The following is a 7,613-nucleotide window of genomic DNA, read 5'->3' as shown; positions in this document are numbered from 1 at the left end:
ACATATGAGGATTTTTTCTTTGGACCATCATTGCTCACAATGCACTTACACATACAAAACAAACCACAAAACAAAACAATATATACACGTTAATATATACAAACTCTAAACAGAAACAATATAGAGGCAATAGTGCAATGAAGATTGCAAAGTATGCAAGTGTAAATTGTGATTATTTTAAATGTGGAGAATAGTCCAAAGGATGCTGGAATAAATAGTATTATGTTATTATATTACAATATGAACAGTATGAACAGCTCTGACATAGAGAATGATAATGTTGAATAAATAATAAATAATAAGTGGAACCAGTCAAATCTTACCACTTCCTAAGAAACCCAAACCAATCGGACTGAATGATTTTGGACCAGTGGCACTCACTTCTGTTGCTATGAAGTGCTTTGAGTGGATTATTATAATTAATCTCAAAATACAAACCAAAGCTCACATGGACACAGTTTGCTTACAGAGAGAAAACGGGATGGGATTATGCTGTCACAACACCTTGACCTACCTCCCTCTCATACATATCCTGTTTGCAGGCTTCTCTTCAGCTTTAAAGACTATCCGGTCACACATGTTGATAGATAAGCTGATTAACATGGGTGTAAACCTCATTCTTGTAAAGTGGATTCAGGGCTTTTTGACTGGCAGACAATAGTATGTGAGGGCGGGTCGCATTCAGGCAAGACCCATCATGACAAACACGGGAGTGCCACAAGGATGTGTTTTATTACCACTGTTATTTATTTTGTATACTAATGATTGTGTTAACCACCATTCCAACTGCTCACTGATTTAGTTTGCTGATGAGGTTGACCTCTTCCATGAATGGTGCAATCAAAACTCATTTCAAAAACAAAAGAAATGGTGATTGATTTAGGGACTGCAACTTGTCATTATTCATTATATGTCATTGAGACTGTGGAAGAGTATAAGTAGCCGGGCACTATTATAGATTTCAAACACATTAGCGAGATACACAAAAGCACAGCAACGGCTTTATTTTTAAAGAAAAACTGCATAGTTTTAATGCAGACACAACAACTCTGACAATGTTTTATTTCCCTGTTATTCAGAATGTGGTGAACTTTGCCATCCAGTGCTGGGGGGGGGGGGTGATGAAATCAACCTCCTACGACGAAGATTTCAAATGCCCCTAACAAAAACCAAACGTGCCATTACATCATTTGTGCCGAGTAACATTCAGTTACTGAATAGATCACACATAGGCACATAGACATTTGATTTGGGCACTTTTTCTTTTATTTATTAAATAATCTTAGTTAGTGGGCTGATGACTGCACGTCACCACCAGTACTGTGTTGTTGTCGTTCTTTATGTTCTGTTTTTCAATCTTCATTGCTGTTGCTTTGGTTTTATTGTCTTCTTAATGTATTTTATTGTTTTACTGTTGTATGGGCTTAACGTTTAAATGTGGCTCCCTTGAGTGTTAAACAAATTCCCCTTGGGGTAATAAAGGTTTTATTCATTTAGTGACGATTCTCTCCAACCAATCAGTAACTTGCAGGTTTTCACATCACCTTCTGGTATCAGCTCAGCTCACTTGGAACCTCCACTGAGTTGGTACTAAAAAAACTACCCGTTAGCAGGTACTAGGTACTTTTTTTCCGTAATGGAGAGCTGGTCCACCAAGATCTCGTCTTAAAATGAACCCTGAACCAAGTTTTCCCTGTTTTTATTCTCTCCTCACAGAGAGGGTGTCTCCTTGATTTTAGGCAGCTGTTATCTTCACAAACACACGCACACACACACACGGCCTCGACTTTGTGGTGAAACTTCCTCATCTGTTCTGTAACTTTAACTACCTTTCCTGTGTTCTTATCTGTCTAGTACACAATGCAATCTTATACCATAAAGGCTTAAAAAATTGTTAAAAGCTTAAACTTCTATGGTCAGAGACATTTTCTTGAACCAATCGCTCAATGACTGCACTCAGCAGTCACAAATATTAGTTTTACTTTCATTACATGTCATGTAGCTGACGCTTTAATCCAAAGCGACTTACAATTGCTGTGTATGTCAGAGGTCGCACGCCCTTGGAGAACTAGGGGTTAAATGTCTTGCTCAGGGACGCATTGGCTGATGTATCACAATGGGACTCCAACCTGGGTCTCCCCCACCAAAGGCATTTGTCATATCCACTACACCCCTATGTATTTTAATTATCCTAGCATAGGCTTGTAACATTGACATATAAACGTCAATTGACCCTGTGTTTTCTTTCTTTGGATATAAAAGGAAAAGACTGTCAATCAAAGCGTAGCTTTGGGAAGGCAAGAGAGGGGATTAGATCAGGAGACTGAGAGAGAAGGTGATGGAGATAAGAGCGATGAAGAGGATCGGATCCTTATTATGTCCCTGTGCTGTTATAAATTAACTTTTTTAATCACCAGCCAAAACTGATCTAATCTTCTGAGGCCCGGAAGGTTTTTTGTACTTGTATGATGCAGTGTTGTAATACTTGTAAATACCTCGTTACTGCACTTACGTAGAATTTTCTTGTGTCTGTACTTTACTTTGTTGTTTGCATTTCTGGAAACCTTTCCTTACTTTTAACTACGTTTCCTAAATAAAATGCATACATTTACTTCACTACATTTTCTCTAAGCAACTTCGTTATTTGTTACTTGCATGAAATGTTTTTGCATGTTGGAGTGAAAGATTCTTTTTCACACATCCATTTTAATTCTGTTTGATGTTTAAGAAGGATGTGGAAACCCTGAATATGATACTTTGCTATAAGGAAGACACAATAAAGCTCAGAATATAAGTTTTTATTTACTTTTTTTTTAAATTGAGTACATTTAATATCAGAAAAAAATATTAGTAGTACAGACTTCAGACTTTTACTCAAGCAATACTCTAAAAGGTTACTTTAACTTCTACCAATGTCATACTTGTACTTTTACTCAAGCATTGCTTTCAAGTACTTGTACGATGGTGTGGAGTCTTGTAAGCAATGTTTATAACGTTGACTTTTTTCTATTTTTGTATTTTCCCTTACCTTTTTATGTATTTTCTTGTTCATTTTAATATTTTTCCTCTATTTATTTATTAATGGATAAGGTAGCAGCAGGTTTGGGAAATATGCCTGAATATGAATGCTCAACATAATTAGCTGTGCGGATTTATTAAAACTCAACATCCATGTAATATAGATTGCTCTGGTATGATATATATATATATACATAATGGTTACCATAATTGGGTTGTGAATGACTGTTATGTATTCATGAGGATATTATTGATTGGTGCAGAAAAAAAACTCCCGGTGGTGATGTTTAGAACCCTAATGTTGGCTATAATTTTTGTGATATATCTACATTTTTTATGTATAATTTCATATCTTTTTTGTCAGTTAGACAGTGTGAGGGAGTCTTCTTTGCAACTTTTGACCTGCTTGTCCCACTCCAACTCATGTGCAAAGTATTTATTTGTACTAATCGACACACAGAGACAAATATGTTCTTTGGTTGTTCAATGCGACAACACACACACAGCATAATTATGGTGTTACAATGTTCTTTGTATAAATATATTATTGTGTAAAGAGTAAAAACACAGAGTGAGAGGTTCCAAGCTCCCCAAAACAAGTTGAAATCTTCACGTCAATGTCCAAAGTGCCATGATTAGCATTGCTAAGCCTCTGTCCTGATTGACAGGTTGGTGTGTAGCCCCGCCCCTAAAACATCCCCTGCTTTATTGTCTGTTTGAACATAAATAGCAGCATCATTTACTAAATAAATGTCATGCTGTATTGAAGAAGACTTGAATCTAGGCGATTGAGACCAGAGACCTGTTTGGAAAATGTTAACTAAGGTACTAACTCAAGTGAGAAGTAGGGTCCTGTCCCCATAGCCTTCTATATAATTGGACTTCTTTTGGAGCCAGGGGATAAATTAGATTAGAAAGCAGTGACTTTTTATTACAGGTATTGGGGAACCTGTGAGAACCACGTGGAGGCCATTTCAGCCAGCTGTTTCTTGTCAGTATTTTGAGTACAGCCTCTCTAAGAGCAGAACTGGTCCATCTTCCAAGGACCTTCCTCTAGAGCGCTTCGGAGGAGCAAAGCGTTCTGGGATGGTAGAAAAACCTGCTCTGGTTTATCGACATTTCTTTAAACTAATCACAACTGTCATGGGTGGAGCTATGCGCCGGACAGAGCAACGGTGCCTCTGCAACGGTTTTGTGTACGCATCAGAAAACTCCGATTGGACCGATAGTCTAGCTAGCTGTCTGGATTTACCCTGCAGAGATCTGAGGAGAAGTTACCCATAAATCCACCGGAGTTTAACGGCCAACACAAAGGAAGAGGAAGTCGGCAAACATCCGGCTGAAATCCTGGCGGCAATTGAGCAATCCTAGAAGTGGAACGTCATCGATATATAGACTAACTAACAGTGTTTCTGGGGTTTTTCATTCCTATGAGGTCACAGTCCAGCATTAAGACTTTGTCAATCATAAAGGTAGTAATCAGGCACAGGATAAGTGCATCAGATATTCATTTCTAGAAATATTTAGGCTTTTTGTATGTCTTTATAGTTACATTACAAAATTGAAAAAATTAAAATGTGAAAAAAAAAATCTGAGTTGATTAAGATAAGCTTATTCCAACAGGAAATAAAGGGAGAAAATAATCATACAGCAGCAACAGATGTGCAGGCGAAGGTCACTGTGCGGCTCTATATATCTAATGAATACTCCCGACGCCAACCATGCAATCATCTGATAACAACATCCGATGGAATTCATTTATAGATTGTTGGGCCTGATGAGGAGCTCTAATTTGAATTTGTGTGTGGGGCTAAATTGGCAGATTAGTGGAAAACAATGAGAATGGCAATGGCTTGCAAAAATACAATCTGTGTATCTATTACATCTCTTCCATTAATGATAAATCTTTTCAAAATACCCTATTTGTTGCTACTTTAGATGAAATCATATTAATTGGTTTGCAGTACAACTTGGTATATGTCATTGCTCCAATCAATCATCTTGTAGGGGCTCTTTTCAAACGCATCTTAACTATAGAAATATTTCCAGTTTGACATAAGAATTTATGTCATAATAAAGTGTGCTCCATTCTGTATTTTAACTCATTATTTGAAAAGTCAGCATTATATTGACCTATATAATAGATATGCCATTTAGAATATAGAAGGCCCATAATTGAAAGTCAAAAAGATACCTGAGCAGGTAATCAACAGGTTAAATTGGGATGAAATAGAATGGGATGAACCTAATAAATAACTGAAGGATTTGTTATTTTTTTAACTAGCCTTTAATAAAATGACATGGCTTTTCTAAATATTCATAAAGTAAGGATGTTTTATTGTAATCCGGGAGGGGAGATTCTATGATCAGACCTTTAAAGTGTTAACCCTCTTAAAACGTGCCTAAAATCGCTCATGTAATCCGGGATTCATTTGCTCCAAGATAAACAAAATGAATAAAAAGAAAGCAAAGTTGGGAACAGGCAGCTGAAGTTCTGCAGATGTCCACTTGGGGCCGCAATCTGCACACACACACACACACACGCACGCACACACACACACATGTGTACTGCTTTATATTTATATTGCTGACAGGGCTATGAATAAGGTATTTTATCAACAGCCAACACAGCTGGGGGTGACAGTAGCTCAGTCTGTAGGGAGTTGGGTTGTGAACTGGAGGGTTGGCGGTTCAAATCCCTGTGTGGAACAAGACTTTGCTAACTCAGAGTGCTGGTCCTGCACTGGCAGATAGACACCCCCCCCCCCCCCCCCCCCCCCCCCCCCCCCCCCCCCCCCCCCACCTCGGACCAGTGCACGTATAGGACTTGAGCGTGTGTGTATTTCCCATTACCCCATTATGAGTACCGCTGAATACATTTAAGCATCCATTAAAATATGTTTGGGATAATGGTTGGTATATAAAACATTTACATTTATTTTACCCTCAAAAACTTTCACCACGCCCCCCCCCCCCCTATCTATTTTTACTAGATTTTAGCTCCACTGGTTTGTTTCCGCCCACATGTCTTGCCAACCTGTCGGATCGTTTCTGCAGCCGGCTGATTAAAACAGACGCTTTGCTTCATACATCATCGGCCAAATGGCTCGTAACCTCCACCATGCTCCCACTCAAAGTCCTTTAGAGTGTTTCTGGGAAATGAAGGCCACATGATTAGAAGTTGTGTCAAGATGGTCGGTGCAGCTTTCTGCAACAATAGATTTATAAACAACAAAAACTGACTTTACAACTTTAGTTCTTCATCTAGGGGTGGCTTTGGCTCAGTGGTAGAGCGGTAAGGTTCGAGGTTTGAAATCCCTGGCCCTGCTGTTCCATGTGAAAGTGTCCTTGGACAAGACACTAGCTGTCCTATAAAAAATAAAAGGCCTAAAATGCCCCCCAAAAATCTTAAAAATTCCTGTTCCTGTACTCCTGTAGAGCTACTGTCCTCCCCTGAAAAACGGCCACATATGTTGTTTATTCATTTATTTTCATTACGGCGGCACCCTCAAGTCCCTTTACACTGTTAGAAAAGTGTGTTGAAATATGGGCTTATATACTCTGTTAATAAGAAGTAATTTTCTGTAATGTTTTTTCACAGGGGTTCTCCCATATTTAGAGTTTTGGATTAAAAGGCTGTCCGTAAACTTAATGGCAAAAGACTGTTTGGTGTGTATTTTCTTCCGGGGCATTATCAGTTTTTATATGTTATTTTTATTTATTTTTTAAGTGTAGTCATAATGTAAACCCGACGTAACCAATCACACTATGACACACGCTCCACTCATCACTAACTGCAGTGTTTAATTTGAAATGAATGTAGCCTACTGGCAGTCTGACCCACTTGGGTGCTCAGTGGGTGCTCAGTATTGGCACCTACGACGCCCATGACGCTATCTGTCACTAGGTATCATGTTGAAAGGTTCTCTTTTATAAAATAATTGCTTTAAGCATCTAAACAAAGTTTTGTGTTGGAGTTTGTAACATTCCAAAAGCTTAATTTTGACTTCATTTTCACTGTACATGCACATTGGTTCCAAATCAGCACATTGGATTTATTAACTACTAATAATCAACATCGGGCTTGAAAAACCAGTACTGGTCGATCCCTAGTGGATAATGTCAATGTGAATTTGAGTAAAAACAGACTTTTCTTATCCCACGTGAACGTGGCACACAAAACACAGACGTGGGGGGGGTAATTTGTCTCTCACATGACGTCCCCTGGTAGAATGTGTCCAGTGTGAATAGCGCTTTAAGCCACAAAAAACCCTCAATGGAAGACTTCTCTGCACGAAAAAACCACAAAGAGCCACGTGTTAGTGCAACATGGAAGCACAATTGTTAAAAAAATACATATTTGGAAAACAAAGTGTGACAATAATTTGCATGTTCCATGTAAAAATCAAAAGCAACACCTTCCTGGATCATGGTTTGGTGAAAGCTGCGAGGCTATTAGGATTAAACAGGACTTGTTTTGTCTGATGATTCAAGTTTAACCGAGAGGTAGAGGTGAGTATAATCGAGCTTGTTAAACGCTCATGTTCCAGCTTTGTTCCAGGGGCTGAGCTAGAACGGGGGCATGGGGTGGTACC

The 7,613-nt window shown here is 38.6% G+C and overlaps 1 long non-coding RNA gene across 1 annotated transcript in view; it reads right to left on the bottom strand.

The window, feature by feature from the left end:
- Positions 1–1,558: 1,558 nt before the first annotated feature.
- LOC117950576 overlaps positions 1,559–7,613 on the bottom strand; it is a 20,716-nt gene continuing 14,661 nt past the window's right edge. Inside the window, exons 2-3 of the long non-coding RNA XR_004657945.1 lie at positions 6,618–6,624; positions 1,559–1,882 (exon numbers count right to left, since the gene is read on the bottom strand). This is a non-coding gene — a long non-coding RNA (uncharacterized LOC117950576). The remainder of the gene's footprint in view (positions 1,883–6,617; positions 6,625–7,613) is intronic.

The sequence above is a fragment of the Etheostoma cragini genome, chromosome 9, assembly GCF_013103735.1.
Source record: "Etheostoma cragini isolate CJK2018 chromosome 9, CSU_Ecrag_1.0, whole genome shotgun sequence".
NCBI lineage: Eukaryota > Metazoa > Chordata > Actinopteri > Perciformes > Percidae > Etheostoma > Etheostoma cragini.
Note: the sequence above shows the minus strand (reverse complement) of the source record. Positions and strands in the feature narration are given on the sequence as shown.